This window comes from Dasypus novemcinctus, chromosome 14 (assembly GCF_030445035.2).
Source record: "Dasypus novemcinctus isolate mDasNov1 chromosome 14, mDasNov1.1.hap2, whole genome shotgun sequence".
Taxonomy (NCBI): Eukaryota; Metazoa; Chordata; class Mammalia; order Cingulata; family Dasypodidae; genus Dasypus; species Dasypus novemcinctus.
Genome location: NC_080686.1, coordinates 52009432 through 52021614, shown reverse-complemented (window position 1 = coordinate 52021614; position 12183 = coordinate 52009432).

Sequence of the window (12183 nt, the reverse complement as noted above, 5' to 3'; positions counted from 1 at the left end):
CTAAATGTGTGCACATTTAGTACTTACTTATATGCAGTGAAATGGTTGAGACCACCATCTTTGAAGTCAGGCAGGCCTGGCTTATCCCTTCTAGCTATGTGACTTTGGGCATTTTGCATGACCTTCTGGCATCTTGACTTTTCACCAAGGAAATGACCCAAGGCAAGTAAAGCACTCAGCACAATGCCTGCCATGTAGTATATGCTCAATAAATGTTATGTGTTATTTTTGTTGTTGTTTCTTATATACTGTTTTGTGTGGCTTGTCTCCTGGGTTAGGCAGAAGAGTGCCCCCCCCCACTCCCCCCAAAGAAGATGTCCACATCCTAATCCCTGGAACCTGTGACTATGCTTCCTTAGATGGTAAAAAGGGCTTTGTAGATGTTATTAAGTTAAGGATCTTAAAATAGGGAGATTATCCTGGATTATCCAGATGGGTATCACAAGAGTTCTTAAAAGATGGAAGAGAGATACAGAAGAGTCCGAGAAGATGACGTGACCATGGACTCAGTGTCAGAGTGGGAGTGACTCGATGTGAGAAGGAATTCAGCCACAGTTACTGGCTTTGAAAATAGAGGAAAGTGGCCATGAGTCAGGAATGCAGGCAGGCATCTTCTAGAAGCTGAAAACGGCAAGAAAATGGAGTTTCCCTTAGAATCTCTAGAAAAGAAACAGTCCTGCCAACACCTTGATTTTAGCTCAGGGAGATACATTTTGGACTTCTAACCTCAAGATTTGTAAAATTAATAAAGTTTTTTTTTTAAATTCTTTTTTAAAATATTACATTAAAAAAAATATGAGGTCCCCATATATCCCAACCCCCCTCACCCCACCACTCCCCCCATAGCAACATTCTCCTCCATCATCATGGCACATTCATTGCATTTGGTGGACACATCTCTGAGCATCGCTGCACCTCATGGTCAATGGCTCACATCATAGCCCACACTCTCCCACGTTCCATCGAGTGGGCCATGGGAGGACCTACAATGTCTAGTAATTGTCCCTGCAGCACCACCCAGGACAACTCCAAGTCCCAAAAACGCCTCCACATCTCATCTCTTCCTCCCATTCCCCACACCCAGCAGCCACCATGGCCACTTTCTCCACACCAAAGCCACATTTTCTTTGATTACTAATCACAATAGTTCATGAATAGAATAAGTTTTGTTGTTTTAAGCCACTACATTTGTGGTGATTTGTTGTATTAACAATAGGAAACTAATACATCTCCCTAACTGGCCCCCTTTATGAGCTCAGTTCTGTATTGCTCATACTGTCCAGCAGCATGTTGTATACAAACATAGATCAATAAGCCCTGGATTTACTGGGGGTTCCAGCAGAGGGGTGTGGCAAGTTAAACATTGCCCTTTTCCAGTGAAGGGGAAACCAGAGTTAACCACGTGTCAGCTCTTTCTCAATGTGTATTTCCATTACACCTCAAGTTAAAAATACTGGGAAATTCCCCATCTCACTGCCAGGGACAAACCTAATTGTTAATAAGTCCATCTACAGCCCAGCGAGGGTTTTCCCTTCTGTGTCCCTGCTTCCAGCAAGGTCAGATAGTTTACAAGATAGATAATAATAGCTCTCATATTTTGAACATTGTGCTAAATGTTCTGCTTTCATGATCTTGTTTAGTTCTCACCAAATACTTTTGATGGTGAAAAAGAAATATGGGGCATTAGTTTTCAAACTTCAAGTCAAGATTCTTAGTGAATCTTGAAATCAGTTTAGTGGAGAGTGAACAGCAGTTTTTAAACAGTAAAATAATAAAAAATATCAGTCCATTTCTACACTGAATGAAGAATAGGTTCATAATTTTATAAAGGTGTTTTCAATTATGTATGTTACTGAGTTGCGTTATAAAACATATTTCATGCCAAGGCTTATAGTGAAAAATTATTTCTTGCAGTGGGTCACATTAAAAAACTTTGGAAAAACACCACTGAAATGGTTAAGGCTCTAGGAATAAAGCTACCTGGGTTGAATCCTGATTCTTTTTCTTTCCAGCTCTGTGGTCTTGAACATATTACTTATTCTCTCTCTCTCAGTCCTGGTTTTAAAAATGGCTACTATTAGTTTCTATCTCACTGGATAATTTTGAAGATTAAATCAGTTAATCTATATGAAGCACTTTGAAGAGTGCCTTAGTCATGCTCAGTTAATGTTATTTTCCATCACATGGCTGTAAGTGGCAAAACTGGGCAGATGCGTTATATCTAACAGCAAGTCTATTCTCTTAGTTGCTATATACCACTGCCTGAGTTTGAAATCTAAGGAAATTTCATACTAACTTAGATGTTTTGGCTCTACTTGGTAATGATTTGAGTCTTGATGAGATAAGCATATAATATATCAAGTTAGGTTATGTTGCTTTTACAGGGTCTGAAAATTTAAGAAGCTAATGACTCTCTGAAGTGACAAGTAATTCTGAGTTTATAAAATTATTCTGGGATTTTAAGCCATTGATTTTAGTTTTCAGCTAAAATCCAACTGTAAAAATGTTCTTTTATGAATTATAACAAATGTTCTACACTAATGCAAGGTACTAAAATTAAGGTGACATATGGGAACTCTGTAATTATGCCTGTATTTATGAATGATTTTTCTGTAAACCTACAACTTCTCTAATAAACGAAAAATTCCATACCACTTTCAACTTGCATAGCTACAGAATAGTTTTGTTGCTATTTAATGAATGTATTGCTGGAAGTCACATTTCTGGATTAAATAATTTGGAAAGCATGTGAGCCTAACCTCTGTATAATGATCTGGCAAGTGGATAGCAATGCTTTGAACCAGCAGGGAAAGGAAGGACATACATAAAGCATCCTCACCCTCATCTCAACACACTATTTCCCCATCCTACCTGTGGTAATTTTTCACTTGTTATTTGGTTTTAATGTTGTTTGTGGTATATGACCCTATCTATACCTTAGCACTCTAAGAAGACAGGCATACAGTGTCAATAGTTCCTTGATAGAGATGTGCTTTGAAGAGACCACCCCCCACTCTTTTTAAATCTATGAACAATCCTTGAGGGCAGTGGTGGTCTAAATGAGCAAGCGTATACTCATGTGGTTGATTAGTGGTTGTGTCTTCATAAGGAGCTGGCTATTAACCTTTAGACATTCAATTCTAGCAGCTGATTCCAGATTTCTGCAACCCCATCCAAGAATTATTTGTGAAAGTCCTTGAGGAACTAAACTGTCTCATTGGTCTCATATGGGCAGGAACACAGGAATTGCAGCAAGGATTGGGAAGTGGCCTCACAAAGATGCATGTTGAGGTCGCTGATCCTCTGAAATATACGATCACCACTATGTGAAAACAAATAAAAAGCATCTCAAACATATTTTGTACACCAATGTTCAAAGCAACATTATTCACAATGGCCAAAATTTGGAAGTAATCCAAGTGTCCATCTGCAGATGAATGGATAAACAAAATGTGGTATTCACATACAATGGAATATTGTTCAGATATAAAAAGGAATGAAGTTATGAAACATGCTACAACATGGACGAAACTTGAGGGTATTGTGTTGAGTGAAATAAGTCAGAACCAAAAGCACAGATATTATAATATGATTTAACTTATATGAAATAACTAGAGTATGTACATCCCTAGAGATGGGAAGTAGGTTACAGGTTACCAGGGGTGGGGGGAATGGAAAGTTAATGCTTAATGGGTAAAGAGTTCCCGGTTGGGGTGATGGAAACATTTTGATAATGAATGGTAATAGTAGCACAACATGTGAATGTGATTAATGCCTCTGAATTGTATGCTTGAAATTGGTTAAAATGGGAAATTTTATGTCATATATATGTTACCACAATAAACAAACAAAAAACAAAGAAAAAGAAAGTTTACTGGCTTCTATGGGGAGCTCAGTGTTCCTTTCTGACAAACATGAACCCCTTCACACCTGCCCTTCCTGGGCAGGGACATTTTATGGGACCACAGATATACTATGAGAGAAAAAGAGTTGTCAGAGCCCAAGTTGAATGGTCTTTGGGGATACTCTTCCTGCTATGATCGTGGAGCAGTAAATGAAAAGGCTGCAGAGTTTTCTTTGGACAGGCACTCTATTCATGGAGAAAAAGAGCAGTAGAAGCCCATGATCCTCTTAACATTGTTTTTAAAAGACAATGCAGCTCTTTAATAAAGTGAGTGTACATGCGCATTCAAAATTGAAAGTTTTAATAATAAAAATGTGGGAGTTTGAGGGTACCCAATAAATATCTTTCTTCCCCTATTGAACTTGGAGCCAAGTGAGAGAGAATCTCAGTAGTTGGCAAATAAAGATTTGCCAAATGCTAGCTGTAGTGCTGATCTGCACTGGATTGGAGAACATGGCCCACGAGGGCAGCTGCAGTTGACTTCAGCTCTGAATTGATTGGATGAACTGGTTCAGTCACTGGCACAGCCAGATATTGTAAAGAGTGGAGAGAAATTATTAACTATTCAAAAGGTATTGATTTATTGAGTACCTAGTATGCACAGCCAGATATTGTAAAGAGTGGAGAGAAATTATTAACTATTCAAAAGGTATTGATTTATTGAGTACCTAGTATGTGCTAGACATTGTTCTGTGTGCTGGAGTTAACAGGAATGAATAAGAGAAGTATAAACATCTAAAAGCTATTGATAAATAAAATGTTAACAATGGTTATCTTGTGGGGGTGGAAGGAAGGCTATTTAGGGAGAATTGGGGAAGGCTTTCACTTTTCATATTAACCACATCTGTTGAATTTTACACACATAGGTTAATTTTTATTAGATGGAAACTCCATTCCCCTGCCCCATGTTTCCTTAAAGGAACTATACTAATATTCCTGGCAGTTTTCTTCCCTGATGTCCTGTTCTGCAGGAATTTTCTGATAATTGAATTAGGACAAGGAACTGAAGATCTGTGCTTGGACCCTTCCTCAGACTTTTCAGAGCCACAGCATATATTTCCTTATTGTCTTTATTGGCTGTGCCCCCACCCCCATCCCAAAGACAAGAATGTAAAACCACAGGAGAACAACCACTTCTCTTGTTCATCTACTGTTTTTGAGTCCCTGAAAAGTCTTGAGTCTTTGCCTTATTCATCAAATAGGATTAAATCCTCACTCTTCTCTAGACCCTATGCAAGGTATCAAAGATGGAAAGATTAAGAAACACTAATGTCTTTTTAAAGCTCAAGTTCTGTCCTGTCCGTGCTTCCGGACATGTGCCTCAGCTGAGCTGCTGAGAATTCTTCAGTGCTCTCTCCTGTCTGCATGGGCCTTGAGATCCCTTTCCTGGAAGGCCATCCTTACATTCCTGTGGCTCAATCCCATTAATTCTGGTCCTTCTTCCAGTAGAAGTGCTTCCGGGAAGGAATCGTGTCATGTCTGCTGTACCCCATTTTCTGTCATCTCTTCTCTTTTTCTCCGAGATAGAAAAATGGTGAAAAATCTTGCCACTTCAACTCTTTTCCTTTCTGTGTAAAGTCTGAGAGATTTTTCTCTTTTGATAAGAAAGAGTTATATATTGGAAATATCATGTTAGCTTACCTCTTGCACTTGAATTGTTTAGGTGAAAGGTTATTTTGCATAAAACAAATAAAAATTACTCTCTAATTAGTTTTCAAAATATTCCAGCTTTTGACATAAACTGTTTTTAAAATCATAAAGGTTGTACTGATTTTCTTCATAACACATGATTAAAATAGGACTCATTCAAATCTTTTGTCTTTTTCTTTCCAATGCTAATTAAGGGCCTTGTGTTGAGATAAAAACTCAATCTTATCTGTAAAATTTAAGTAAATGCTGCAAGGAATTGGAGAGACACCCAAGAAACGTTTTCTTTAGTGGGGACTAATGAAGAATAGAAGAGAGGTTCTTTACAAACTCTACAAAGGAAGCTGGATTATGATTTAGCTAGTGTGGTACAGTTGCAATTATGCACTAAGGACTAAATGTACATTCTTTGGCTTCTGGAAACTGAACAGAAGCTGAAGCAGGAAGACAATGAGGCCAAATGAAACTCCCCAGCATGACCAGTTTGCTTACGTGGTGGCCCTTGGAATGCGGACTAAGCCTACTTTTTCTTCCCTGACTAAAGACTTGCTTCGACTCCCAAAGACTCTTTTGCTGATTCTGCCTTCATTTTGTTTCTTGTTTTCTACTTCCACCCCCATCCCACTGTGCTCTCTGACAGTTTTTTTTAAGAGATTTATTTATTTATCTGACAGTTTTTGAAAGTTAGATTTTTGTCTTTCATTTCTCATTCCATCTTATTTCATTTCTTATATGACATTCATTCTTTCCCTTTATGTTTCTCTTTAGTATTGCTTTTTCCTGCTTCCATAAAAGATTATTTTAAAGATTTCTAAAATAATAAAATAAATATCATCTTTATTTTTTAATTTTGATATTGGGTGGGAACTATCTATGTCTATACCTGTACAAAGACAGAATATTTAATTACTTCTGTTTTGATTAAATGTGCCCAGTGTTTTGTGCAATGGGTACTCATGTGAATACCAGTGAGAACACTTCTACTCAGACCACATTTTTTTTTGTGGATTTCCTGAGACTCTTGAGATCTTCTGTTTCTGTGCTCCTGAGACTGTGCTACAGGGACCAGCAACTGTTGGCATCACCTAGGAGATTGTTAGAGCTGCAGGTGCTCCAGCCCTGCCCAGACCAATTGAATAAAGATTCCCAGGTGATTTACATACACAGTAAAGATTGAGAAGCGCTATTTCAGGGGATTTGAGACCCTGGACTTTTCTGGTTGAGGGTTGCCAATACGGTCCAGAGTTTCATAACCAAATGCCATGGATTCAGTACATCAGCACGCAGAAGCAGAGCACAGAGCTTCAAAGTATCAATGTCTTGTTGTGTAAACTACCATCTAAGACTGCGACTTAAAGGCCAGGGATGATAGCACCTGTGAAAGGTTTGGGACTGTTTTAGTGGGGGCGGGGACAAGAAAATTTCTATACTTTTAGCAGTGAATGATACCCATTTTCATAGCCCTGTATAAATTTTCATAGGCAAGTAGTATATTTGTTTAATCTTTACTTGAATGTCTGGCTAGTTGGAGAAACTAGACGTGTATAACCAGTTTCATCTTAACAATCAAGTTCAGAAAAGAATATGTAGACTTCCACCAGTTCCTTTTCTACATAAGGCCTCCTGTGATCTAGATAATGCCACAGACTTAAGGAATCTGGTAAGAGTACAAAATTCTCTGGATACCTATGTGAATCATTTTACCTGATCATTCCTGTACCTTCTTATAATAATGGCTTTTAATATTAAGGGATATTTGGGAATGCAACACTTTAAGTAACTCTGAGCCTATTCAGGTAATTTAGGCTTTGTTTTCATGTAACTTGACTGAAAGGTTATGGTGTTTTGTTTTTTTTTCAGGTTACGGTTTTGAATGGTTAGGAAAATGCTCTATTCTTTTTAAGGGAAGAAGCATTCACAAGTAAGATCCTAATGAAACATGGAGGGAAACAAAAATGCATAGACATTGTATCAACCTTTAAGGAATTTTATATAGAACCAGAACAATGAAGAATAGGGAAGCCCTTATAAGGACACATACAAGCTTCTTTATTAACTAGCACTTTGACCCTCCGTCTGCAGGGGAGTGAGAACCTGTGTGGAAAGAGGCAACTGGACCTTGCACCCTTGTCTTCTGATCTCTGCCCCTTGGGGATCTGGCTACTCTGACTAATTACCACCCCCATGTGGACCCCAGGGAACATGGCTGCAAATCCCTCTTGAGCACCCAGACCTACAACCCTTGCCTAAATTCCCCACAGTGCACCTGGGACAATGCTGTATTCCCTAACGGGAGTTTACCAATGATTCAGGATAACAGTGGGAATTACAATATAATGAGTAACAAATGACCGACTCATCTGCTCACTAGATGTGGCTTGCTCTTTAGAGCACACAGAACCCATCCGGTTACAGGAGTATCTGGAAGAACAAAACAATTTGGGAACATCCCGCTGCTTTAGTCTTCCCCAGCTGCTGTCCTTGTTTGTCTTTGGCTCTTTCCTCTCCTCCCACTTAGGAGGAGGTGGTTTTCTGATGGTTGAGGAATCACTTCTTCACAGCTATGGACTCAGGTTTCTCAGATATGAGGAGCATAATGAAAATTATATGAATTGTTGAAATAAAATGTCTACAGACTTTAGAGAGACTATCACTGCCACTCTCAAAGAGAAAGCTCAGTAGTCTGCAGATATTTAAAAAGCAAGCAAGCAAACAAGCAGCAAAAGAATCCCAGAATAATCTGCAAGCTAATGCTCTTATATGCTAATCTTTCATAATCAAACAGATTTCTCAGCACATGTATTTCTTATATAGTATTGTTGATGGGGAACAGTGATAGTAGTTGTACTGTGTACTGACCTTTTCTCTGTTCATTTCCCCCAAACTTTAATTTGCCTTTGTCCCTTCTCCACTGTGAACTACAGGTACATATGCTTGATAATATAACTCTTTAATTCATGTGAATATGTTGGGTTATGTGTTTTTATGTTAGGCATTATGTATGCCACCTTCTGGTTGTTGTTGAGAATGCACTTCCAATGAAGTTGAAAAACAGGAAGATGAGCGAAAGCAACTTTAGCTTGAAGAAGTGCTTTCCAAAGCCTAATTCTCCACCCACAAGAGTAAATTTTTTTTTTTTTTTTTGGCGATGGAAATGTTTTATATCTTGATTGTGTTGGTGGTTAGGTAATTGTATTCATTTGGCAGAATTCATCAATTTGTGTACTTTGAATTGGTAAATGTTATTGAATGTAAACTATACCTCAACACAGCTAATTAAAAAAAATTTCATGGGAGAGGTCTGAATTAGATAAACTTGTGATTCATGAGCATATAAATGGTAATTAAAACTATGACATTGGATGATATCTCCAAGAAACATAATGAGTTTAGAATACATACAGAAAAGAAGTCTAAAGATTTAAGCCTGGGACTCCAAGTAAATATGATATCCTGGAAGTTAGGTGATAGAAGTAGTTCAAGAAGGAATGATGAAAATATATGTCAAATGCTGGGTCAAAAATATGAGGGATGAATATTTAGTTTTGGATTTTGCAGCTTGGAATTCATATTTGCCCTTGTCAAGAACATTTTGGCTAGGGCTGCATGGAAATGGTTCAAAAGAGAAAATCCTCTAAAAATGGTTGAAGTGATGAATGCACAACAGAGTAATTATAACAAATATCATTGATTGTATACTTTGGATGGAATTATGCTTTAATAATATGTATCAATAAAATTGATTACTTTAAAAAATAGAAAATGGGTGCACATAAGTTAGAAACATTGGCTATAGACATCTCCAAATTTGGAGTTTTGTTGGGAAGGGAAGGAGTATAATGGAGGGGTAATGAGATAAGGAGAGGTTTTATTTTTAAGTTGGTAGTAATATTAGCATGTATTTATGCTTATGGAAAGATTCAGCAGAGACGGAAACAGTTATGATATAAGAGAAAGAGGGGATTTTTCTGGGTCATTATCCTTGAGTAAGAAAAATTTGATGGAATCCTGTAGACAAGTTGAAGCATTGGCTTTCGATAGGAGTGTGGACAGTTCATCCGTTTCACCAGAAGTTACAGTAGGTGGGCACATATAAAATGAGGTGGCACATGCTGTGGAAGCCTGCAGGGGTTCTCTTCTGCTTGGTTCTGTTTTCTCAGAGATAGAACAAGCAAGATCATCAGCTGAACGTGAGGCTGGAGGAGAAGTTGTTGGAGGTTTGAGGAGAGAGTAGAAGATATGAATAGTTATCTAGAGTGAGACTGTGAATAAACTAGAAAATAGGGTATGACCTGGGGCAGCAGTAAGGGCTGACTTGAGCAGACTGACCATCCACTTAGAGAGACTAGTCAGAATGGCAGTGTGCTTTTTTCCAGAATTATTCAGTTACAAGGATGCAAGCATCGAGTAGATGGAGAGATGAACTTACTCAGTATTAGGGTTTTGCCAAGAGAATAACAAGATGAGAGAGAGGGAAGGGAGTTGAAAATAAGAACAAAGGAATGCTTATAATGACTGACTGTGGAATTTAAGTTGAAAAAGGAAGGATGTGAGGACATGAGGGGAGTGAAGAACTGAGGAAAGGTGGTAGGGTGGGTGGTCTAGAGGGTCCAATGGGGTGTAAGCTTCGTTTAAGTCAGGGACTAGAGAAAGTCAGAAACATGGGAGGCAGTGGTTGGTGAAGAAATGACTTAACATTGCAATTTGGGAAGGGATTATGATAAAGGTAGGGTTTGCCTATGAGAGTGAGTTCTGTGAAGGTAGAGAACAAGATCATTGGAAGACAGGAGGTTGTAGTGTCCATGATCTGGGTCACTTCCGCTTGGTCTACCTCTGATTGAAACTGCAGCTGTGGTGAAGTTTCCTGTGCTTGATGATACTTCCTACCTAGAACACCTACTCTGTCCTTGCTTTTCTGCCTCAGGACTTTTTCTGAAGCCTTGAGATCTCTTCAGTCCCTGCAAAGCAGCCTGGATGCATGGAGGAGTTTGTATTTGGTGACAGTTCTAAACCAGTTTGAAACAGCAGTTGATGGATGAATGCCTGAACTTCCCTTCCTTTGAAAGGGTGGTTCAGTTGGACATGGTTCTGGAGGGAGTTTCCAGAGAGACAGAGTGCCTATTGCTTATTATGGGAAGTAACCTGGTAACATAAACCTTCTCTAACTCACTCTTCCAGCCCTTCACTGTGACTTCTGGGAATCATTTCTCAAAACTAGCTGCACCAAGTGCTTGTCTGGGGCTCTGCTTTGGGGAAAATCAAATTAAGGAAATTACTCAAAGGATCATTCAAATGATATTTAAAAGATAATGGCAATGTTGGAGAGAATGAAGTTAAGCTAGGAGTTACAGTTGATAAGAAATGAAGGAGAGCATTACTCAGTACTTAGCCTAGTGCCTGGAGCTTAGTAACGATTCAGTAAATAATGCTGAATAACTAATGCATGGAGCACACTGGTCCTTCACAACCCCATTCTTGGGAATTTCAGTTCTCCTTCCTAGGATCTCCTTGAAGAATCTTTACGATGCTCACTGTGTGACATCCATACCACATTGACCTGTCAAATTAGGAAAGGTGAGTCAGGTCAAAAGGCTAAGGCCAGAAATTACCACTAAGTTAGGAAAGAGATCATGCTGCTTTGAATTTTCTGTAGAAGAAAAAGGTCTGTATATTGACTGAAAACTATTAAATTAGTACCCTTCTGTGTAGCTTGGAAAATTGTAGCCAAATACTCCTGGCCAACTCAAGACAACTTCATCACTCGTACCTTCCTCTTCAACCTGTGCCCAGAGAACCTCTTTCTGGATGTGATTACTTTCACAGGAAAACTTAGTGAAATGTAGGAATATTTTATTGCTGTACTTCTTTTGTATCAAAGGACTTTAAGTTAATGGAATGTTACTGTAAATTCATTAAGAAATATGTTTACAGCTATAATATTAGCATTCCCTAATGTATACCTAAATGATTCCTGAAAGCGAAACAACCATGTAGGCGGTTGATTAATTGTAAACATTATCTCTAGATAAACATAGCATATTTATGGGGAAAGACTTGACTAATGTTGAACAGGAAAATGAAAGAAATTGATGGAAATATTCACCAAGGAGTTATACCTGAGATACTAGCTTTTAAATGTAATGTCTTTTCTTAGCTCCATAATGAAAATTGTCATTAGGAAGATGGCAATAGGTTGTTACCACTGGTAATGAAATAAGACATGAAACACTTGAGTGCATATTCATAAAAATTGTATTTATTCATAGAAAGGAAAATTGTCTCATTTATGTCTTAGGAAAAGACACTAACATACTTATCAAAGATAGCAGATTCTGCTCTATTATTCTAATATTTTTAAGCATATGTACAACATAGACTATTTATTAATAATGGCTGAATTCCATGAAAGAGAATACTTTACAGTTAAAATTTTGGTTTTATAGTTAAATAACAAAGTGTTATAGACCTGTAAATATATAATTTAATATACCTACCTATCTACTATCTTATATATCTATCTATCATTACCATTATTATTATGGTTATTATCTATGGAGAGATGCTCCTAAAGCATCTCAATTCATTCATTGTAGGAAACATGGAAAATAATGACAAAAAATTTTACCCATGCA